Genomic DNA, 25,744 nt, shown 5'->3' on the forward strand with positions numbered 1-25,744 from the left:
TGGCAAAGTTTATCAATTTCTGCATTCCTACCAAATATGGCTGATTGTCGTTCCTGTTAATCATTTTTCTTGTTCTCCATGGCAGCTTCTCTTACCTAACGTATGCTAAAATTTTAGTGGGCACTACCCTTCCTATTAATATTTCCATTTGATACTCTCTCTGAAGACTTATTATGTGGAAAGCTTTCTGTTAGTGGGAATTTGATATGTTAGAGCAAATTGGTGGATTAGATATTTTTGAGCAGCTGAATCTTTTAACTCCCTGGGAAATCATGCCAAGTATGTGAGTTTTTCCCTCTGCCCATTCATAAGACCAGCTCCGGATAGGGTCATGGATTCTTGGAAATAAAACTATAGTTCTTCACATATCCTTTTCAGCCTGTTAAATTATTTATAAATGAACCTCAGGTGATGGTGATTCCAAATTACTGTAGCCTGAATGATCACTGACCACAGTGCACTGTAGGAAGTAGGAGCTTAATTAATACATGTTGATTGCATGTCCGCTGTGCCTGTAACAGCTTTGCTCACCTCTGGTCCCGAGCTTTAAGAGCAGTGTCTTGAGTTTCTCTTTATTGTACTTTCTAAGAAACTTCTTCAGGTTCATCTTCTAACCTTTTTATTGAGTTGTTCATATGGTAGTTTCTTATTGCTGTTAAAACAAATATTTCCGCGAATTTGTGAGCTTAAAGCACCATACATTGATTAATTTACAGTTTTGGGCGTCAGAAGTGGCTCTCACTGAGCTAATATCAGTTGTCGGTAGCTTTCATTCTGGAGGTCTTAGGGGAGAACCTGCTGCCTTGCCCTTTTTAGCTTTTAGAGGCAGCTTGCTTTTCTTGGCTTGTAGTGCCTTCTGCCGTCTTCAAAGCTAATAGTGCAGCATCTTCAAATCTCTGACTCAGACCGTCTTCCTCCTTCCGTCATTAAAGAGCATTTGTGATTACACTGGGCCCACTGGGATAGTCCAGGAATAATCTTATTTTTTTTTTTAAAGATTTATTTATTTATTTGAGAGAGAGAGCGTGCACGCAGTGGGGAGGGGCAAAGGGAGTGATTGAGAGCGAGAGAATCAAAGCCCACTCCGCCCTGAGCACGGAGTGTGAAGAGGGACTCAATCTCACAACCCTGAGATCAGGGCCCTGAGATCGTGGCTTGAGCCAAAACCAAGAGTCGGATGCTTAACCGACTGCACCACCCAGACGCCCCTAATCTTCTTATTTTAAGTTCAGATGATTAGCAGCCTTAATTCCATCTTCATGTCTCATTGCCTTTTGCCTTGTAGCATATTCATAGGTTCCAGGATTAGGACGAGGAGGGCATCTTTAGGAGGCTGTTTTTCCACGTACTATAGTTCATTTCTGCTCTTGGCCTTTAATTTCCAAGAATAAATTTCCAAGAATATTGTTGTTTTTCAATTTTTTAAAGACAGGATTGCAGTAAATTTTCCTTAAGGATAACAGGGTAGTTTCTGTGGTTTTGTTTTCAGTTTTCTTTCTCTTGCAACAAAGACTGTTCAGTGGAAGACTTTACTCTAGAGCAGCTCTGTCCAATAGGAATATATCATTTTAAGTTTTCTGGTAGCAACATTTGAAATAAATTGTTTAAATTAATTTTAATAAAATATTTTATTTAACCTCATATCAAAAATATTATTTCCAACTTATGATCAGCATAAAAATTACTGAGAGGTTTTACATTTTTTTCTTTTTTTTTTTTTTTTTTTTTAAAGATTTTATTTATTTATTTGACAGAGAGAGACACAGAGAGAGCAGGAACACAAGCAGGGGGAGGGGGAGAGGGAGAAACAGGCTTCCCGCGGAGCAGGGAGCCCGATGTGGGGCTCGATCCCAGGACCCTGGGATCATGACCTGAGCCGAAGGCAGACGCTTAACGACTGAGCCACCCAGGCGCCCCTACAGTTTTTTCTTACTAAGTGCTAAAAATACAGTGATTTTTTGCTGCCTGTTAGAGAGCAGTAGTATACAGACACAGCTTCCAGAAAACGGAATACTTAGGATTTTTGGGCATGATCCTTTCTTGAATCTTCTAAAACACAACTGAATATATTATAATTTAGTAACTTTAACCCATAATCTGAATTTTTGTATAGAATATCTATACAACTACAGAATAGCCTCAACTTTGAACTTTGTTTTAAAATGATAAAAAAATACTCTTTAGTTTTAATTTGTGTATGGATTTGGTTTGTAATATTTCAAATTGCTTATGAGAAGAAGAACACTATTAATGACTAATAGCAATATTTTTTCTTTCATAAGTGATTTCTATTTAAATCTTCATTGACTACTATTATTATTATCGTGTAGTTATAAAATGTAAGTAGCTGGTGGTATGATGGATTCTTGGGAGAAAGACATAGTTTAAGTTTTAGAGGCATGGTATCGTGCCATGGAATATACAGTGAATAAATATTTTTCAAGTGAATGTACCCTAAAATATATATAAATATATCTTTGTATATATTTATGTATATATTTTTAATATATAATATTGTATATGTTATATTATATACGACCCTGAGGCATGCCATGCAAAGCTCACTCGTAGGCAGAGTATACTGTGGGCCAGCATGTGACCTGGTCCACCGTCTGTGAAATTAGTTACTGTCTTAACTCAGGCATTGAAGAAAAAGTTTACATTTTGATCCCAATAACTTATGTTTTTTTTTTTTTTTAAAGATTTTATTTATTTAATTGACAGAGAGAGACAGCGAGAGAGGAAACACAAGCAGGGGGAGTGGGAGAGGGAGAAGCAGGCTTCCCGCGGAGCAGGGAGCCCGATGCGGGGCTCGATCCCAGGACCCTGCGATCATGACCTGAGCCGAAGGCAGTCGCTTAACCAACTGAGCCACCTAGGTGCCCCAACTTATGTTTTTTTAATTGAGTTGAAATATATATATTACATAAACTTTGCCATTTCAACCATTTTAAAGTCCATTTCAGTGGCCTTATTTACATTCAGGATGTTGTGCAATCACCACTATCTTTTTCTGAAAGGTTTTCATCTCCCAAACAAAAATTCTGTAACCATTAAGCAGTGAGTCCCCATGTCCTCCCACCCAGCTCCTGGTAACCTCTAATCTACTTTCCGTATTTCTGAATTTGCCTGCTCTAGATTTCGTAGAAGTGGAATCAGACCATATTTGTCCTTTTGTGTCTGGCTCATTTCACTTAATCTAATGTTTTCAAGGTTCATCCATGTTGTGATAATATATCAGAACTTCATTGTTTGATCTTGGCTGGCCATACTAATTTTCTTTTGAAACATTTGTGTGGTTTTCAATGCAGAAATGAATTTTTAAAATTTTCTCCTTTTTTCTTTCATATTACATGACCTTAATAACAGCTTTTTTTTTTTTTTTTACTTTTCCCAGGGGATACTATTATAATTGTGGGCTTATTGATTCATGCTGATGAATAGTAATTTCTTGCAAGTTATCCTGGCATGTAGGATTCATTTTTCTGGCATGTAGGATCTGGCATGTAGGATTCATTTCCCATATATATATCTGGGACTAGATATGTACATATTCTGTCTACATATATATTATGGAGAGAAAATATGTCCATAAGTACTGTCAAGAGTGATGGCATCGAGAACTATTTACATGATACCACACATTGTAAATCTCTCTGTTGTGCTAGCAACATTGTGCAAAACTTTAACCTGTGTGTAGAAGAGAATAGTTTTCTTATCTGGATTGTTCTGTGTTGGGATATCTGATTGTTGCTTCAGGGTTTTGTCAACTTATCAGATAATATTTTAAATGCCATTTAAAAATTGATTTATTTAGAATCTTTTGGATTTCTCTAATATATTAATATATCCTTCACATTTCTCACTGCTGGCTTTACTTGTAAATAACTGTATGATACCTCAGCCCTGGTGTTCTCTCTCAAAAGACTGCCTGCTCTGTTTTGCATTTGGTAGCAACTTCTATCTGACTACCCTAGGGAGAGGCAGGGCCTGGAGTCCTCGGGAGAGAAGTGGATTTCCAACTGGGCACATATAGGGAGACATTTCTGTGTTGCAACATTAACTATCATCCCCTCCCCTTCTACCCCAAAATAGCAATTATAGGGAATTATTCTTTAATCACTTCATGCTCAGTATTTACATTAGCACATCAAAAGATGATATTTAATTCTTATGGTTAATGGCTGTTTTTTAAGAGTTTTAATCATTTGTGGACTAAAAAGAAACATCCCACTTTGATTTGCTAATGCATCCATATGAAGACAGCTACTGTTAAATAAATAAACCATCCTGCTGGGAATAGAACTGTTGTGGTTTTATCAACAGTCTTTACTGATGAAAATTAGCTGTTCACTAGATTTTGCCTTGTGAATTCTAGTCATGGCAGAGTACAGCCTAATGATGAGGCATATGGGTTCTGGAGTCTTTGACTGCCTGGGTTTGAATATAAGCTGCACTATTTACTGTGTGACTTGGGGCAGTTGAACTTATTTTCTCTAACCTTAGTTTTCTTGTTCATAAAATGGGGCTGAATTTGGTTCCTACCACATAACGTTATTATGAAGTTTCAATGAGCTACTTAGCACAGTTCCTCGCATATTGCTAGCACTAGTTATAATAGTTATTGTTGAGAGGCAGCATGGCATGATGGACAAACATGGTTTATAATTTTAGCATGGGGTGGGTGGGATAGCGGTGCCTTTATTCATGACCTTGAGCAAACTGTCCAGCCTCTCTGTTTTGATTTCTTCAGTCTGTAAATTGTTGGTAATCTTTCTTATCACGTAATTGGGAAGAAGATGTGGTATAAAGCAAAATTTAAAAATTGCCATTATTTTATTATTCTCTTGTTCCTTTCCAGTTCTAATTTCAGTTTCGGAATGCTGCAAAATCAGAGAACCTTTCAGTTCCCTGGGAAAAAAAATTAGCAATGTTCTTTCATAACACATGTTAAGTAGTTGTCATTTAATCTGTTGTTTAATTTTATTGGAATCTGTTTTTTTTTTTTTTAATGCCTGCCCTGTTTTTTGGCTGAATTAACAGGCAACAAATAGAAGGCATTGAAAAGAGATCAAGTAGTCAAGAACTTGAAGGTTTTAGAGCTAAAGAAGAATTAGCAAATAAAAGAATAGGCATTGCAGTTTTGTTTTCGCCAGAAGCTAAGAGGGTAGGAAATGGAAGGTAGGACACCTAATTCAGGGAAATGAGGTTGGAATCCTGTGTTTTGTCTTGGATTCGCTGATGGAAATGTGAGCAACATTAAGAAGCTATCTTCAGGCTGGGAGAGTGCCTGAGGAACCACCCAAGCAACATTTTGTATGCCAGCAGATCTGTTCATACTGGGGCCGGTGTCAGCCCTGCACATAGGGTGAGAACCACGAGGTTCATAGCATCACCGCCTCTTGAACCATCCCTCAATCCTGTTCTTAAACATGTGTTTGAAACACACACACACACACACACACACACACTCAGGCACTATCCTGAAGAAAAAATCTTTGCTAATAGAACTACTTATGCACACAATTTCAAAATATCAATATAATGCCCTAATGATAACACAAAGAAGAAATAAATGGATAGTTATCATAAAATAACACGTAGCATATTTATTAGGCACCACTAGAATTCATGGTGAAGAAATGGTGTAATGTGCCGCTCTTATGGGGACTGATAGAAGTGTGTTGTGTTGGTGATTCAGATAGCATGACGTTATCATCTGAAATGATGAACATCTCCTGGTAGAGTTTTGGACCAAAAAAAGAGACCAGTGTTCTTTGATTTACCTAAATTGTTGCAATAGTGGAAAATTTAGCATATATTAAATATACTAAACCAATACGAGGATTACTTCTGCTTATATATAAAAAGGGATTTGGTTTAGACTTAAATGTCCTAGTTGGATATTTGAAAGCTGTGTGGGATTGTGCCATATATTGTAGGATATAAGTGCCCTTGTCTGTTTCAGAGTGAGAGCCTATGGTGCCACCCTGTTGTTGGGAAAAAACAGACCCCCCTCCCAACTTTCTACCTGGCTCCCAAGGGTCAGTGCCAGCCCTGCTGAGAAGCAGAGCTGGATTCCATCCACAGTTGTGAGGGGTTTTAGAAAACAGGACAGTGATGCTGCTGTGCTCACATCCAAATCCAGAGACTTCCTCCTTCCCTGTCGTGGCCGACCCCATTATAATACAATTACATAACAAACAGCTTGCAATCATTTTGTTTGCTTTGGAAGGAGAGTCAGCATATAGACACAATAGTGCATCATGTTCCTGAGTAGGCACGCTGGACCCAGACTGCCTGCATTCCAGCCCAGTCACTGCCCCTTACTAGCTGTAGGATCTCCCACGAGTTACTTAACCTCTCCGTGTGTCAGTTTTTCTCATCTGAAAATGGGTAGGTACATTGTTACGTACCTTGTGGGATCCTTGTGAGGATTTAATAAGCTGCTCTGTGTCATGTGCTTTGAATAGCTCTTGACACAGCACTGTGCATACAGTGTGTAGAAGAGAGACTTGTATAGTGAAAAGGCCAGGAGGCGGTTTTTATGTTTTTTTAAAAAATTTATTTATTTGTTTTATTTTTAGTAGGTTCCACGCCCAATGTGGAGCTCGAATTCTAGACCCCAAGACTGAGAGTCACATGCTCTACTAACTGAGCCAGCCAGGCACCCTGCAAAGGGCAGGGGTTTTAAGACTTTTTATTTTATTTTATTTTTTATCTTTTTAAGTAATCTAAACACCCAACACGGGGCTTGAACTCACGACCCTGAGATCAAGAGTGGCATTTTCCACTGACTGAGCCAGCCGGGTGCCCCAGGAAGGACAGGGTTTTTTAAAAGTGAGAAAGAACATTATAAAATTATAAACATACACTGCAAAACATGAAAAAGGTCATGTGTTTTGATTTTCTCAGATAATGAATCTGTACGGGAGCTCTATGTAGATTTCAATGAGCAAAATTCATCATCATTTTTCCCTTTTCCTCTCTTTTGGCAAGGATATTGGTGATTAATAGCTAACAGTTATGGAGCTCTTACCATGTGCCAAGCAGGGCACTAATAGGTTTGCAGGGACGGTATCATTTAATCTTTACACAATCCTGTGAAGTTGCTACTGTTATAATCCCCATGTTTACGTACAGAAAATGAGACAGACTGAGAAATTCACTCCGAGTGAATTTGGTGAATTCTTGGTTTAGAGGTAGACCGGAGTCCTCTGACTCCAGAGCCCATTCTTTTCATCCCTAGGCAACAATACTAAACAGTGAAGTGGGCAAATAAAGATACCATTCAAGCAAGGCCTCCCGCATCCTGTCTCAGATTAGTTGTGTTGGGTGATTAAGTTTTGACACTTTCTGGTTGACCCTAAGATCCTTATGTTCAGCACGCCGGTGGAGGTTTTGGTTTTGTTTTAAAAGTGGATTAGTGTCTAGATCAGGACTGTCCAAAAGTACTTTCTGTAATGATGACAATATTCTGTATTTGCTCTGCCCTGTGTTCATTAGCCACAGCCATCTGTTGCTGTTGAGCACTTAAAGTGTGGCTAGTGAATTGGAGGAAGGTAATTTTGAAATTATATGGAATTTTAAAATTAATTTAAATATAAATGGCCAATGTGGCTGGTAAGGGGCAGCACAGGTCTGGATAAGTAAAGGGGACGTAGAGAGAAAATGCTTGCAGGAGCATTCTAAATGCTGTCGTTTTATTGCCTTTTTTTTTTGTCTCTTGGACATACAAAACTGCCACTCTGCATTTGAATGGGAGTCCATGTCTGCTCTAAGGTATGGAAATAATACATACAGGTGGTGGGACTTCTCTTTGGATCAGTGGCCTTGCTCCGAGTCTCCAGAAGCATCTTCAGTCTGGCAGGTGGATGCCCTGCATGAAGTCCTCTGGGGGTGCTCACAGTGTCAGCATTCCTGGTCCTGCTGAACTGGCTTTAAGAAATATTTAATTATTGCAGCATATGTTTCAGCGTTCACGCTCCCTTCAGCCTGAAGTCAGCACAGATGGGATCTTGAGCCAAGGCCTCAACCGAAAGAACTAAATTGCTAACCCTTTGGTGCTGCGGGGATGCTGCGGACCTCAACAGCTGGGGTTGCCATGGTATGTGGGGATCTTTCATAATAAAAAGCAAGAAATTTCCATTTATAGCCATTATTGTGATTTGAATTTGAGGTAGGTAAACGAAGGGTGGCATATGTTGCTGGCTTTAGTTAGTTATTTATTAAAGATTTTGTTTATTTGACAGAGAATGTACATGAGTAGGGGGGAGCGGCAGGCAGAGGCAGAGGGAGAAGCAGGCTTCCCGCCGAGCAGGGCGCCCCATGCGGGGCTCGATCCCAGGACACTGGGATCATGACCCGAGCCAACGGCAGACACTTAACGACTGAGCCCCCCCAGCGCCCCTGTTTGTTTATTTTTAACAAAGCAACAGCATATTAGAGCAGAAGCAGGTCGTTTGTGTTTGGTGTGTCCATCTGGATTGCAGGGCACATTCCAATCCAGGCCTATGTGCAGACATGAATACGTTTCTGTGAACATGTCAGCTTCCAGTCAGGGTATCTGAGATGTTGGTTGTGCTGAGTTTTATCACAGGTGTGTGTACGCTTAAACACACATATTTATTTCTTCTTACTTTTTGAGCTTCATAAAATGGTATCATGGCTGAATGCAGTCTTACAGGATTTTTTTTTTTTTTTTTTACTCAACATTTTCAGGATGTGTCTGTTATTGCACGGAGCTGCAGTTCATTCCTTGTCTCTGCTGTGTGGTATTCCACTGTGGAACATGCTACACTTTATCCATTCTCCTGAAAGTGGACTGATGGGTTGTTTTGTAGTAAAGTGTTCGGTCAGTTGATGATATTTTCTGTTACGTTATTATTTGAAGGTAGCGAGGTGAGGGCATAGATCATTCATCTCAGAAGAAGGGACCAGGGGGTGATCAGGAATATAGGATATATTTAAAATAGGGGAAGAGAAGGGACCTGACATAGTATTTTCTGGTTATCTGGAGCGTCACATATGCCTGATCTCTCATGTAATTCTCATCACATTCCTGCGAGAGCTTTTACTCTTTCCATTTAACAGGTGAAGAAATGCACATAGGAGGAAAGTAACTTTTCCATGACCATGCAGCTAGGAAGAAAGAGTTGGAGCTCAATGTTTAACCTGAATTTTTTGACCCGTGTTAGACGGGCACAGTCAGGGGTGTGTGGCCACGAGGGGAGACAGGGTATCAGTGGAAAAAGGTTACCTCTGGCTTTGTCACTTAAAACAGCAAAGTAAACATAACCCCCAGAGAAATTTGAATTCAAGGTGGACAAATGAAGGAAAACAAACAAAAGGAACTTCATGATTGGAGTCCCTGCGTATTGCTCTCCAGCACAAATCATCCTGACGTGGCTGTGACCTGCCCAGCTAGCTCTGTAGTCCTTACCCTTCTAGTAATTTTCCTTCTGTCAGGGAGCATCTAAGAAGCCATGTAGTCCAGCCTTACCATTAATCAGCTACAAATAGAATAAGTTGACCCTGATTTATCAGCAGTCCACCATCTGAGGGTTTTGTTTGTTTGTATGTTTCTTTGATGGTGAATCTTTATGGAGAATTAGGATAGAACGGGGTGCCAGCCTAGCATAGGAGAGAACTTTGCTGTTTTCAGTCTATAACATATTTGACTGCTGTGAGTACAATCCATAATGGAACATAAGTGCAGATTCAAACTTTATTTCCATGATTTTAAATTATTGACTGCTACTGCTAGCCCAGGGCTCCTACAGCCTGAGTGATTGTGGAGCTGAATAGAGAAAAATCTCCTTTGGTAAATAGAGGCTGGAAATCGGCACTGCTCTTCGCAGGGGGCTGTTGTACTTCTCATGTTTTATTTAGGTGTTTAGCAGTGCCATTTGGGTTTCTAATTAACGTTGTGCCTGCACTTCAATTGTTTATGAAGGCTCTAGATTTAATCATAAGATCAGCTTGATGAGGATTTGCAAAGGTAAGCTTTATTGTTTCACGGTGGCTTCTAACCTCTCTCTTGACTGTGAAGGGACCACTGATTCATAAGAACATTACGAATAGCTCAATGATCATTGGAGTATATTGAGTAGAGAATGAAATGCAGAAGTCTATTACGGATACTCTGTCTCTATTAACCTCTCTAACCCTTCCATTTAGTTTGATGGATAGAAGGATTTGTGCCCTGAAATCACAGAGGTACCAATGTGCTCAGATGTGGGATCATCTGTAGGATGGTGTTGTTAATCATTTTAGCAGATCAAGACTCAGTTTAAATGGTTTCAAACAATTTTGCTTCATATTTTATGGTATTTCATAAGTTTAGAAATTAGGTAATCAGCATATCTAATCTTGAATTTACTCATTAGGATGAATAAACACCTGTGTTTTAATATTTACTGTATTTTGTATTTTGATATTTTAGTGCCATATATATCAAATTAATGTTCCTTATGACTATAATAAAAATATTGTAATTCTGTTTTTTTGCCATTATACTGGAAAAAGAAATGATGAAGGTGGCATGCACTGTTTTATTTATTTATTTATTTAATTAAAGATTTTATTTATTTATTTGACAGAGAGAGACACAGTGAGAGAGGGAACACAAGCAGGGGGAGTGGGAGAGGGAGAAGCAGGCTTCCCGCCGAGCAGGGAGCCTGATGCGGGGCTCGATCCCAGGACCCTGGGATCATGACCTGAGCTGAAGGCAGACGCTTAACGACTGAGCCACCCAGGCGCCCCGGCATACACTGTTTTAGAGAGGGTATTCTTATCCTGGGCTAGAATACATTATGACAATAATCTTAGTACACCATTTGAGTTACTGGCTTTAAAAACACAGTTACTGGGATGTTTTAAAACTGTACATAATTACAACATACCTTATTTCTAGAGTTTAATATTATCAGTGTTTTCCATTTTAACAATTCTCTTTTGTTACTTCAAAATATTCTTTTAGCTTTCAAAGAAAGCCTTGCTTTGAAAATGATCATTAGGGGTACCTGGGTCGCTGAGTCGGTTAAGCATCTGCTTTGGCTCAGGTCATGATGATGCTCACCTGCCACAAGCACTTTTTAAAAAAGTTAATGTATTCATTGAATATGACCAGTTTCTTTTGATTTGTAAACTTCACATTTTGTGATGTTTATGAATTTCAAGTGTTTCTGAAAAAAGACAGTGGCAGAGGTAAAGTAATTTCTTTCCATGTGAATGTTTTTATTTTTCAGTGTTTTTTAAAGAATACATGCCTAGATACCATGTAATTCATAGTTCTTTCTGTGACTAGAATAATTAAAGTTAAGTATGTTGGGTCTTTTATCACATAGCTAATATTGTTTCCTATGGCTGTTTTGTTTTTATTTTAAAAAATATCTTCAGTTTTCTGTCTCAGCTGCAGTAGCCTGAAGGGGCAAGAATTAATCTTTTGGAAATGGCTGGTGGCAAAAGTATAGTGTGTCAAAGTGTTAGAAGTCATAAAATAGCACAGTTATGACGGATGCCAATCATGTTATTGTTTCTTAAAGTTGTCTGAATACCTCAAGTACTTTTAAAAATGGATTTGAAATGAGATGTTGAAACAAGACGTTGGTTGTGTTGGTGTAATACAATGGTGTCTGTGATTATTTGTAGCTACAAAGATTATTTGTAGAAAGCACTTAACTATGCTGTGTTTTAGTTCCTTGTTAAATTATTTCCCTGCTAGACTAAGCTCTGGAAGGCAGGTACTGTTTCTTCTTGTTCTGTGCTTCTTCTTTACTGCCTATCATGGTATCTGGCTTACTACGTAATTGTTAGTTGAATAAATGAATGATTAACTTCTTAAACTGATAACAGCACATCTTAAAATTAGCCCCCTAGCAATTGAAGGTGAAAATAAAATAGCATAAAAATATGGCTGTAATCTTAGTGGTCTTGTTGAATGGCTTACTAATGTAAGTATTTTGAATACTTGGATGCCATGAGAACACTACACCAATTTGTATTGATCATGTACTGATTTTTAGATCAGCATTATTAATTTCCATGTTTGAATTTTATGTTTGTTCACACAAGTAATTTTAAAGTTGATGTTAATGTGTCCTATTTATGGACATTGAATGTCTCATATGTAGTCTTTGTAGTAAAGTTTACAGGATGACATAGTACTATAAATCCATAAATGACTTTATTGCCATAAGATATAAGATCCTTAAGCATAGGCATGTGTCATTCTTGTCTTTGTTTCTCTTTAGTACCATTTTCAATAGTAGTTATTGAAAAAAATTATTAAAAATAGGTGTATCATTAAAATCTCATGAGAAAATCTACAACTATCTTGAGACTACTCCTTTATGATATGGCTGGTTTTGCTAGACATTTGGCCATGTGATTCAGTTTTTTCACTACTAGTAGAGAGAAGGCTGGGTTTTAGATCAAGTGTGATTCCATCTATTTTATACAGCTGTGTCCAGGCTGAATGCTCTATTTCCTTGGCTTCCATGAGAAATCTCCCTGTTTTTCTTCCTCTCTTGTGCATATCTCCTCAGTTTTTCTTGTCTGGTCTCCTCCTCCCTTGTGGCTTCTGCCTATCTACTTAACCTCAGCCCCTAGTATTTTCCTATTCCTGCTCTTTGTTCCAGTCATTTTGAATGACTCAGTTCCCTGAATGGACTGTGCTCTTTCAAACCTCTGTAACTTTGCACATGCTTTTCCTTCTGCCTGGAATGGCCTTAACCTATCAGCCTGGTGGAGAATACTTATTTACCCTTGAAGAACCACTCAAGTATTTGATTTGTGAAGCTTTCCGTAAGTAGAGTTCATCAGCCCTGCATCTTGTACACATCTCTATTATAGCTTTTACCACCCACCATTATAGTTGTTTTATAGATAGGTATATTTTCCCCTACTAGACCATGAACTTCTTAGCAACCTGGTCATAATAAGCATTTATTATTTTTGATAATGAATGAGTGAAGGATTCATGGCTTGTCTAGAATAGGTTCTATGTTTGGAGACAGTTTTCTGACTCACACCACAAAAGGGATCATCTCAAGTGGTTAAGAAGACCAGGGGATAGTATCTGCTGTGGACTGTGTCCTAAAAATTCATAGTCCAACAGGCAGATAAGAAATTGAACAGTTTAAAAAAAAAAAAAAAAATAAAATAAAATAATGAGATACACTACAATGCAATAGAATGGCCAAGATCCAGAACATTGACAGCACCAAATTCTGGTAGGATGTGGAGTTAACGTAAACTCTCATTCATTGCTTGTGGGAATGCAAAACGGAACAGCCAGTTTGGAAGACAGATTGGCAGTTTCTTAAAAAACTAATCATACTTTTACTGTATTATCCAGTAATCATTCTCCTTTATATTTCCTCAAAGGAGTTAGAAACTTATGTTCATGGAAAAACCTGCTATGAATGTTTATAGCAGCCTTTTTCATAACTGCCAAAATTTAGAAGAAACCAAGATGTCCATGGGCCACCTGGGTGGTGCAGTTGGTTAAACGTCTAACTCTTGGTTTCAGCTCAGGTCCTGATCTTAGAGTCTCCCAGAGATTCTCTCTCCCTCTGCCCCTCCTGTTCATGTGCTCTCTCTCTTTGTCTCTAAAATAAAGAAATAAATCTTTAAAAAAAAAAGAAGAAGAAACCAAGGTTTCCTTCAGTAGGTGAACGGAGAAATCAATTCTGGTACCTCCAGACAGTGGAATATTATTCAGCGCTGAAAAGAAATGAGCTATCAAGCAATGAAAAGTCGTGGGGTACCTTACATGCATATCACTAAGTGAGAGAGGACAACCTAAAAGGCTATGTAGTATGATTCTAACTATATCACATTCTGGAAAAGACTCAACTTGGAGACAGAGTAAAAGAGTAGTGGACACCGGGGGTTGGGTTGTGCGGAGGGATGAGTGGGCAGAGCAGAGGATTTCTAGGGCTGTGAAAATACTCTGCATGATACTATAAGGATGGATACATATTATTATACATTTGTTCAGACCCATAGTATGTACAACACCAAGAGTGAACTCTAATGTAAACTGTGGACTTTGGAGGATTATGATGTAGTAATGTAGGTTCATGACTTGTGGCTGATAGATCACTGTGGGGAGGCATGTTGATAATGGGGAAGGCTCTGAATGTGGGATGGTAGGGATATATAGGCAGTCTTTTTGTCTTCCTCTCAATTTTGCTGTGAACCTAAAGCTGCTCTCAAAAGTTATAGAAAATAATATAAGAATCAATACAATACATGTAGCCTGGGAGAAGAAAATATCTGAAAGATAATTATCCCTTCGGATATTTTTCCTGAATATTTCCGTATTATAATATTGCTCCAAAATAGATATATGTTATTTTCCAGTTTATCTAGATGAAAATATTTTATTTATTTATTTATAAAACAGATTTTATTTATTTGAGAGAGAGAGAGAGCATGTGCACATGAGCAGGAGGAGGGGCAGAGGGAGAAGCAGACTTCCTGCTGAACTGGGAAACCTGACATTGGGCCCTGGGATCATGACCTGAGCCAAAGGCAGCCCGTTAACTGACTTAGCCACCCAGGCGCCCCTAGATGAAAATATTTTATATGAGATGCATATATAGTGAAAGCAAGCCCATTTTCCATCCTCAGTCTTTCTTTTTGACTTCACCCTCTTTATCAGGTCTCCTATGAAACAGCTGCTGGTACCCCCAAGTGTTTCCTTTCAGACACTAATCACATCCATTGTGCCAGATGACTTGATTTTGTTTAATGTCTTCATTTTCTCCATAACCATAGATTTTTTTCCACATCTTCACATTCCTCTTTGTATATTGTAGATATCAAGAGTAGAATAAAAGCTGACATGCTTGTAATGTGCATGACAGCGTAGTAGAAACAAAAATGTTGGTATTTACTGTGGCTAAGAGGACGAGCAGGGTTTTGGTGATAGGAGTTTTTTCTGTAGGTTCTGGTAGATAAAGCGAGCGGGAATAAGTGAGGAGAGATGCAGGAGGAAAGATGAGGGGAATGAGAGGCTTATCCATGATGGGTGTGGACCAGCAGCTGGTGTTTATGTCCAGTGGTCCTTCTTGGATTGAACTGGACCATGATCTTTCACGTGCCCTTCCACTTGAATGATTTGCCTTTTGAGGTGACAAAATGCATTTTGATGGTGCTGCTTATATACGAAGATGACAATATTATGCCTCAAGTTTTGTTACTTCTTCTTACAATCATTTCTCCCATGACTTACATATTTGTAAGGTACTCAGTGATAAGGGTTGGCTGTGGGTTTGTAATTTGTGTGTGTGTGTAATGTTATATGGTCTCTCTTATAAATATAATCATTAGACCAAGCTGTGTGAATCATTCATCTGTTTACTAAATACTGAGTACACGTTTTGTGCTTCGTCTTGTAATAGATGCTGATGGAATAAAGACAGGGATGGGGATGAGGTGAAGAGCATGAATATGCCACTAAATGTAACTCAGTGAAATAGTCACCCAGTGAGTAGAGGACTCCATCATGTCTTTCTTTAATTTTTATCCTTTTAAGTTTAAATATTTCGGGATGTCAGACCTCATGGCAGCTTCGTCTTTGGCAAGACTGATGTACTTTGGAAAAATCATTGTAAAATGTATTTTAAAAGCCTTTTCTATTTTTACTTGTCACTTTCATTTCAGAATTGCTCCGTTGAGGGGAAGACGTGACCTTAAAAATCACTTTAACGTTTTTCGGAGTAGTAAGTTATTAAGGAAATGGTAATTGTTTTGCTTGCTGTCTACAGTCTTGGGAGCACAAGTGAGCTGCATTCATAACTTTATAATTCACTTTTGCTTTTATTCTTGCTTACCTTTCCCCTCATCATGAATCTTTCTCCTATACCCGATAGCATTTTTGTACTTCTCTCCTCTGGGCATTTTTAATGCCTTCTGTTCTGGGGTTACAGTATCATTGTCATTGTTTTCTGATATTGCATGCTTAATTAAAACTTTAGACATTTTGAACTTGGAGCTTCATGTTGGTGAAATAAATTAGACTTTCCTTTATCATTATTTTTTCCATCCGATTTACAGAAAATGACAGCTACCAAGTTTTAAATTAATTAGGTTGATTACAATTCTACACTTTCCTTTGAGTTTGTTGTAATGCAGTACTATATATGTGTGTGTGTGTGTGTGTGTATTTTGTCCTAAATTTCACCAATCGGGTCACTCATCTTGATATTTTGACCATCCTCTAAAAAGCAGCATCCTGACAGCTTTTATTTCCTGTGATTTTGTTAGATTTTGCTGCCTACCGTTTCAGGGATAATACATTTTTAAGCCAAAGAGGCTTCATATCCAGAATAATTGCTTATAATTCAGTTTTAAGGTATGTCTATTTTTTGTACGTTAGACCAATACTTTTCTACCTTTAATGAAATACGAATCACCTGGAGATGTTACTGAGATGCAGATTCTGAATTCAGTGTTCTGATGTGTTGTCGACCTCCCAGATGAAGGCTGCTAGTATCAGTAGTTGTTGCCTTCTGTCATCTTGTGAAGAGGATATTCTCAGGAGTTCTCCTTGCAGTGACTGCCAGGGTCTCCTATCTCATTCAGATCCCCTCCTTGGTGGTAGATCGTGCTGTGAAGACAGAGGCCATGTTGCTGATTCCTTTGGTATCTTTCCTGCCTTCCCTCTGCACTTCCCAAGCATCCTGGGAAGGGGGAGGGAGGAGAGACACCTCACTTGGGGAGAGGTTGGACCCATTGTCTGAGTTGCTTATGTAGCTAATCGACGGTCTAAGAATGCTAGGAACTTTATTTGTATTTATGTATATGTAGAGGCAGATTTTTATTTTAGCTTAGCGATGTAGTCTTGGCATGACAAGTGGAAATAAAATTTATATCAATCTAATAATGTTAAGTGTAACAGAAACAGTTCCACTTAAAAAGATACTTTAGTAAATTTTTTTGAGAAGTGAATATGAGGAATTCCTTTTTTTTCTTAAAATGACAATTACTCTCTAATTTTCATTTTTGGTAGCTAATGTTTCTGGGTGTTAGCTATTTAAAAAAGGATGATTATTTTATGGTGCGCTTGGGTGGCGCAGTAGGTTAAGCATCTGACTCTTGATTTCGGCTCAGGTTGTGATCTCAGGGATGTGATCTCAGGGTCATGACATTGAGCCCTGTGTCAGCCTGCTTGCTGAGTGTGGACTATGCTTAAGGCTATCTCTCTCCCTCTGCCCCTACCCCTTGTGCTTTCTCTCTTTCTCTCTCTCTCATATAAATAGATAATTTTTTTTTCAAAAAAGGTCATTTATTCTGTGTGTGCACATATTTTCACTTATGAACTTTTATAAAATTTAAAATCTGTATATATAAGCAGATGGGAAAAACATGGTGTACACTTTTTTTTTCCTAGCACACTCAATCTATAAGTAGTATGTGTGATTACCAGGTTAGAATTTTGAGTTTGCCCTTAAACCAAGGATTTCTAACATAAAATTTTGAAAACTGTATTGTGTTTGTTGGAATAGTTATCTGAATGAAGGTAGAGACTATTTTACACTTATCTGTGAGATACAAGGTGTAAGAAGCACAAAGAGCCATCCTTAGACCATTCTAACAGTTGCCTCTTGACATTTAGGAGAGAACCATTTTGGAAAAACTTGCTGTGATTTTCTTTTACAGGTCTCAAGCATTACTGGTCTTGGAGGTCTAGGTGATAGTACTTTTTATATGTAAATGCCTTTATTCATTTCACACACATTTGTTCACTGTGTAAGATGTGCAGGGCACTGTGGGAGACATTCATGGCTGCATGCATCCTGCTTTTCAGGAAGTCTGCTTTGCCTTTAGTGCATGTGTCAGGCAGTCTGAGTTCACTGGTCTTCCTTCATGGTATGAGAAAATCTTGAAGTCTTCTATTTAACTTGATTGCAATTTGTGTATGGTACTCTGCACAAAAGCATTGACAGACTTTGGCTGTCTTCTCCACGTGTTGTCATCAGGCAGTGTCTTTAATCTCTTCAGTGCTATCCTTGGTTAATTTTCTCATCTGTATCTGTTACGTTGTAATTTAAATGAATTATTTAATATATCTTTGTTTGTATATAAGCATATCCTGTGTTCACTGACTCTTCCGCGGCTTTCATCCTTAAAGAAATAAAGAAATCTATTGATTCAGATTGCATTTAAACCTTTTATTTTAATAGAGAGCCTTTCCTGGGACTCCCTAAACTAGTGTCTATTTTGTGAGTATTCTTGTTTATGTCAGATAAAGTCTGCTCAGTTCCCTAGTAGCCGTGTAGAGAGAAGGTAAGAGAAGTGTGAAATGTGAAGGGTGGTGCAGGCTTTACCTCCATTTTTAGAACAGACTGTGAGCCCTGAGGCATCAGAGATTGGAATATGTCCATGCGGGATCTAGCCATTGTGTGGAAGTCCCACTGCTCTCTCTTTGTAATGGAAGCAAAGGGCTGGCTGTATTCACCTTAGAAGTAGAGTTTTCTTTGCCCAACATTCTTTGTTCTGCTCAGACATTAGAATAGAACTGAACTAACCAGAGGGATATAGCCATCTCTTGGTTGTCTTTTTTGGGGGGCAACAGCTTTATTGAGATATAAATCATATGCCATACAGTTTATCTGTTTAAAGTAAACAGTTCAGTGGTTTTTACTATATTCACTGAGTTGTGAAACTACTACCACAGTTAATTCTTGTACATTTTCATCACCATGACAAAAATTCTGAACCCATTAGAGGCACTTCTCATTTACCCCAGTTAACCTCGTTACTACCTCAGCTCTAGGCAAGTAGTCTACTTTCTTTCTCTATGGATATGTCTGTTCCAGATATTTCATATAAGTGGAGTTATAGAACATGTGATTTCTTTTGTGACCAGCTTCTTTAATTTAGCATAACATTTTCAAGGTTCATCCATGTTGTAGCATGTATCATTACTTCATTTTTTATGGCTGAATAATAGCCCAATGCATGCATATGCCACATTTTATTTACCCATTTATCAGTTCGTAGACATTGGAGTCTTTTCACTTCTTTGGTATGAACATTCATGCACACATTTTTGTGTGGACATATTTTTTCTTTTCTCTTAGCTATATACCTAGGACCAGAATTGCTGTAACAGGGTAATTCTATATTTAACCTTTTGAGGAGCTGCCAGGTTGTTTTAAAAAATGGCTCTTGATTATTTTTGTAACCATTATCCCACCTGTATTTTGACTTTCCCTGCCTTGATTTAGGCTTTGCCACCCCTTGCCTGGCTCTCAGAAGCAGCTCATAACTGGGCATTTTCACACTGCTTAAGACTGTAGACTATGGACTTTGAAGAGATCAGGGCCTAGGGTGTAACCCCAGGAAGATTACTTAATTTTTATTAATTACTCAGCTAATTCATTCTGTATTTCCAGTTTCACTGATCACTTTTTATTACCTGGCTTCTGGTAGTGCTCTGCTTTTGCTCTTGAATTTTCCTGGAATTTTGTTACATATTTTGGCTATAACTTTTGTCATTTTGCATTAGGGATATTTTAGGAGCAGCATTTGGTGGAATGGGCTTGGCCTCTGAAATCGTAACATGTCAAGTTATCCATCAGTACCAGCCTTAGCTCCATCTGGCTCTGTGTCTACCCTAATCTAGCTCGATTCTTCACCGTTTCTCAACACTGTCCCCCACCTTCTATATCACCTGGAACATTCTTTCATCTTCAAACCTCCATATCCTGAATGCCTCTGAGTGTTCCCTTCTCCTTTTTTTTCTTTTTAAGTTTTATTTATTTATTGGAGAGAGAGAGAAAGTGGGGGGAAGTGCAAAGGGAGAGGGAGAAGCAGACTCCCTGCTGAGCAGGGAGCCCCACTTGGGGCTCGATCCCAGGACCCTGAGATCATGACCTGAGCCAGAGGCAGACACTTAACTGACTGAGCCGCCCAGGCGCCCCTTTCCTTCTCCTTCTTGCTCTAACTGAAACCTGACTGCCTTCTGAGGACAGTGCTTCCTATCCTCCCAAGTAGTGGCTGCTTTTTCCTACCCTAAAAGTATCTCAGGGTCTAGAGAAACGGAGTGCTCCCTTTGCTGCTTTGAGATAATTTTTCTTCTCCCTCAAAATTGCCAGCTCCTTTGAAGCATTTGCCATCATACCTCCCCTTTACCTTACCTTCCAGTGATTTCTTTACATTCAGGCTCACTTTTTCTTCATCATTATTCCTGTTGTCATTCTTGGTGAGGTGAACATCCATCCAACACCTGGCCTCTTCATCCCCACTTCTGATCGTCTTTACCACAATTTAGCTGCCTCTTCTCTGTCCATACCCTAGGACCTGTGATGACCGATAACTATTACTTCTGCGACTCTTCATCTACTACTGTCTTACAGGTTTCTAGCACAGTAGCTGACACCACATAATAGATGCTTGGTAAGCATTATTGCTGTTCCTGCTAGTCTGCTTTTGTTGTAGCACCAACTGTCCTTGAAGGCAAGAACTATGTCTTTTGTTTTGTATATTTCCAGAACTATCACAGTCCATGGTATAAAAAGTCTTTTTTTTTTTTTTTGAAGATTTTATTTATTTGAGAGAGAGAATGAGAGAGAGAGAGAGCACATGAGAGGGGGGAGGGTCAGAGGGAGAAGCAGACTCCCTGCTGAGCAGGGAGCCTGATGCGGGACTCTGTCCTGGGACCCCAGGATCATGACCTGAGCCGAAGGCAGTCGCTTAACCAACTGAGCCACCCAGGCGCCCCATGGTATAAAAAGTCTTTGGTGATTTTATGGTGGAGTGAAATAAAGAACAGCAACAACAGGAAGGATGTGGCATCCAAAAGATCTTTGTATTAGAAAAAAGATAATTAAAATTTACCATTTAAAATATCACATAATTTTTTAAAACCATTTGAGTAGTGACATTTCAAAAATTATTTTCTTTCTCATTTTTTTCTTGGGGAAAAAGATGTTATAATTTATTGCCATTGGCATTCTTTTAGTTTAGTCAAGGTTGATCAGTTAAAAATTTGTTTTCTAAAGATTATTGTAAATGAGCTATAAACAAGGCAATTACTTTTTAGTAAAATGGCTTAGTTTACCTTAGCAAAGAGTTTATTATCTTTTCTCTCCTGTGCTGAATACTTTCTGCTACCAGCCTAATGAGGGGAGGGCAAACTTGATGCATTACGGTTTCCTCAGCCTTTCCTGTGATCTGTGTAGAAAAATAAAAGCATTCAATGCAGCCTTATTTTATCTGATTCTTTTTTTCTTTTGAGATAAGAGAAAAATGTAGAGAAGTTTTTTAGTATTTGGGTGCAGGTGTTAACTTTCTAGAACATTTAAAACTTATGTTGACCAACAATTTTCCCAAAAAGACTAGTTTTTTTTTTCCTTCCCCAAAACATTAGTTTCATTGTTGAATTGTATTCGTGTTTGGTTGCTTCTAAGCTAAGAGGTAATTACCATTTAATTATTTACATGAATATTTCAGTAAATGACTCGTACTCTTTCTGTACTTTGATCCAACAATTTAGAGTTAGCTATATGAAGAACTTGGAAACAACTGGGAAACAAAAAGTTTGTGAAATTCTGAATTTCTAGAATAGTTAAACTTTTAAAAACATTTCTACTCAACACCAAAGTATTTCAAATGATATCGAGGAACTTTTGAGAGTTTACTATTTTTTTTTTAAAGATTTTATTTATTTATTTGACAGAGAGAGAGCGAGAGCAGGAACATAAGCAGGAGGAGTGGGAGAGGGAGAAGCAGGCTTCCCACGGAGCAGGGAGCCCGATGTGGGGCTCGATCCCAGGACCCTGGGATCATGACCTGAACCGAAGGCAGACACTTAACAACTGAGCCACCCAGGCGCCCTGAGAGTTTACTATTAAAAACATCTTTTAAGGGAATAATAATAATCTGATGATAAGAAGACTAATATTTAATTAGCACTTTTTATGAACCAAACACAATGTTAAGAGTTTTACATGTTTTACTTAATTCACATTACAGCCAAGTAATGTTGGTACTATTAATATTCTGACTTGCATTTAGTGGTTTAGAGAGATTAAATTGCTCAGTATCACATAGCTACTAGGTGATAAACTAGAATTCAGCTCCAGGCCATAGGGTTTACTGTATTATATTCTCTTATAGTGCCTAGTTGAGAAATTAATACAGACACAGTCTGTGAGAAATTAGTTTACAAAGCATGCATCTGACAAGAAATTAAAGTCAATAATTTATTAAAAAATAAATTGAGTTTAATCTCTTAAGAAGACAACCTAGTAGAAAATGGGTAAATAATATGAACAGGTAATTCACAGAAGAGAAACCTTGAATGGTGAATGAACTTGAATAGGCTGCTCAAAATCTGACTGCTTATCAGGAGAATGCCCAATAAAAACAGTGATATAGGGGCAGCTGGATGGCACAGTGGGTTAAGCCTCTGATGGCTCCTGGTTTCAGCTCAATTCATCATCTCAGAATGGTGAGATCTAGCCTCAGGTCTGGCTCTGTGCTCAGTGTGGGGTCTGCTTCTCTCTTTCTCCCTCTGACTCTCCCCCCTTCTCTTCTCTCTCTCTTTCAAATAAATCAGTAAATCTTTATTTAAAAAAAAAAACCCATAGTGGATAACATTCCATATCATTCAGACTGGCAGAAAGTAAAATGACTGACAACTTGAAGGGTTCACGAAACATAGATTTAAGGGAACTCTTAAACTGCTGTGGGAGTGTAAAATTCCTGCAACCACTTTGGAGATGCATTTGTCAAAATGCGAAACCTTCAGGATGTGCATTTGCACAACCTGAGCCATTCCTCATCTAGGAAAATGTACTCTAAAGCCATGGAAGTCAGAGTGGGCTCCCCAAGGTCCTTTCAAGGGATCTAGAAGGTGAAAGCTATTTTTATAATAATATTAAGTCATTATTTGCCTTTCTAAGTCTCATTCCGTCACTAGTGTATACAGTGGAATTTTCTAGGAGTAATATGACATGTGATTATTCAATAGAAACAGAAGTGAGAATCTAGTTGCCTTCTGTTAAGCCAGGCAATAAAGAGATTTTAAAAAATGCAAAATAGTACCACTCTCCTCACTAATTTTTGTTTCAGAAAATCTTTTTTAATAGAAATACATTATTTATGTCAACATATAATGGGATTATTAAATGCATTAATAAATATTTTAAAATTTATTAGTTTTACTCTATTATGGTAAATACTTATAGCTATACAAATATTTATAGATATAACCCACATAAATAAAACTTCTTTATAGTCCTTTTAAGTCTTTTTAAATCCCGAATGAGATCAAATGGTTTTGAAATTCATTGCATAATGCAAGTATTCATTATAGCATTGTTTATAATAGTAAAACATTGGAATCAACCCAGATGTTTATCAGGGTGGATATGATGTTAATTCTATCAGTATGGAATTGTAAAATACATTGTGATACATCTTTATTACATACATACACACATTCATACATAATTATATAGGGATCAGATAGTATATATTTGTCAAATATCCCTTACCGCATGTGTAAAATAATACGATTTTTTTGAGAATGTCGTATATTTCTGTTTACAAATATGTAATAAAATTAAGTACAATCTTTATTATTAGTTCATATTATTATCTTTTGGTTTTATTTTATTTTTTTAAGATTATTTGAGAGTGAGCGAGAGAGATTAGGGGGAGGGGCAGAGGTCGAAAGGGAGAGAGAGAATCCCAAGCAGACTCCACTGCTGAGCATGGAGTGCTTGAGCCATGACCCTGAGATCATGACCTGAGCCGAAATCAAGAGTTGGATGCTTAACCCACTGAGCCACCCAGGCTCCCCTCTAGGGAGCTTTTATTTTTATTATTATCATCATGACTATTATTTTATATTAGAATAACTTTAGGGACAAAGAAGTATATTTATTACCTGTAGTTGCAGAATAATAAATGAAGTATCCAGTATTAAAGTGCTTTTCTCTTAGAATTTTTTCTGCACAGTTTACCTTCACTATTCCACACCTGGGAGCCTAAGTCCAAATTTTAGGGCAAATGAAATTTCCTTCTGGTACATTTCTAACTTCAATTTTGGTACATTGTCATAGTTTCTCCTATTTTTTCTATATAGGCCTTCTCAATTTTCCAAATTCTGGTATTTGTCTTACCTTTCTATACCTACTTTAAGCAAAATTTCTATTCCAAAAATCTCACCTAAGTGTTTGGAGAAAAGCAATGTCCTCATTTGATAAATGGAATCTGTGAGGTTGATAGTTGGGGCCATGGGAGAGCCCGGTATTGACCATACCACCTGCTCCCTTTAGGAGGACCACAGAGGTTTGAAAACCCCCCTCACTGACCCATTAACTCATTGCATGGTTGCCAGCTAATGATTATACAAGTCTTTATGAACTTATTGTTAATTACAATGCATTAGCAGGTGTAACATTTAATTCTGTGTGTCTTAAGCCTCTTAAGGGTTATTTTTACTTGGGGACTAGGTCAGCATAGTCCACTTTCTTTCTTTTTTTTTTTAGATTTACTTATTTATTTGAGAGAGAGAGCGTGCAAGCACGCCACTGGGGGTGGGTAGAGGCAGAGGGAAAGAATCCTCAAGCAGACTCCCCGCTGAGTGAGGAGCCCATCTGGGGTTGAATCTCCAGACCCTGAGATCACAGCCTGAGCCAAAATCAAGGATGCTCAACCGACTGAGCCACCCAGGCGCCCTGTCCACTTTCTTTATAAACTTAAAGTTTCATTTTGTTCTCCAAAAGAGAGAATGAGTTACTTGAGATTTCATTATGCTTATTTCCAAGACTACTTGAGGAAATTTGTAATTAAAAGTTAAACAAAGTAATATACTTAATTATAAAATAGAAGGGCAAATTTTTAAAGAAGGCAGAAAGAGAAGATGCTTCCGGGCCTCTGAAATGAAGAGATTAGTATAATTAGATAGTGAATTTGGCTTTTGGTTTTTTTGCTGTTAAAGCTAAAATAGATTCATGGTGTTGTTAAGTTTCATTTTTATTTTGTTTATTTGAGAGAGAGAGCACGAGTGGGGGGGCAAGAGACTCTTGTGATACTTTTATTTATTTATTTATTTAAAGATTTTTATATTTATTTGAGAGAGAGTGAAAGTGAGAGAGATCACAGAGGGAGAGGGAGAAACATACTCACCACTGAGCAGGGAGCCCGATACGGGACTCGATCCCAGGACCCCGAGATCATAACCTGAGCCAAAGGCAGATGCTTAACCGACTGAGTCCCCCAGGTGCTCCTAAGTTTCATTTTTTAATTAGAGGAAGATACAGAGAATTCCTCCTTTGTGACAAACTATTTCCTGGAACTGAAATCAAGGTGACCATTTTTTGCTAGTTTGAACACTTACGTCATAGAATATTGTTGAAAATGTTGATCAAATATTCTTATACATCTTTGAAATTCTACCCCCACGGTATTTTTATTTTTTTATATATGCTGGGTGATATTTATACTAGCAATGCTTATATGTTTAAAGGATTTCTGGTTTCACTCTTTGGGTGAAATCAGATCTTTTTCTTATTTCTCACATTTTTCTTATTTTGGATTTCTGGAAGACTTGTGGAAATTGAATACATCTTTTAGACTTACCAGAGTCGTATTACTAGACTGAGCTTAAGAGGTTTCCTATTTAGGAACACAGATGTCGTCGTTAGAACAGATCCCTCTTCAGCATTGCATTTTGGTCACAAATTTCTTCAGTTTACTCATACGCTTTGCCTGA

General features: G+C 38.0%; 1 protein-coding gene across 2 annotated transcripts in view; it reads left to right on the forward strand.

Moving 5' to 3' along the window:
- The window catches only part of SMYD3 (SET and MYND domain containing 3), a 689,934-nt gene that overhangs the window by 112,075 nt on the left and 552,115 nt on the right, over positions 1-25,744 (forward strand). The window contains exon 1 of one of the 2 annotated variants that reach the window (XM_032389458.1): positions 6,855-8,107. The exons of the other annotated variant lie outside the window; for it this stretch is intronic. The gene's annotated coding sequence lies outside the window, so the exon portion shown is untranslated. Of the gene's footprint in view, positions 1-6,854; positions 8,108-25,744 lie in introns of those variants that run through there. 2 annotated transcript variants of the gene reach the window in all.

Source organism: Phoca vitulina, unplaced genomic scaffold (genome assembly GCF_004348235.1).
Source record: "Phoca vitulina isolate PV1807 unplaced genomic scaffold, GSC_HSeal_1.0 scaffold54, whole genome shotgun sequence".
NCBI classification, from domain to species: domain Eukaryota; kingdom Metazoa; phylum Chordata; class Mammalia; order Carnivora; family Phocidae; genus Phoca; species Phoca vitulina.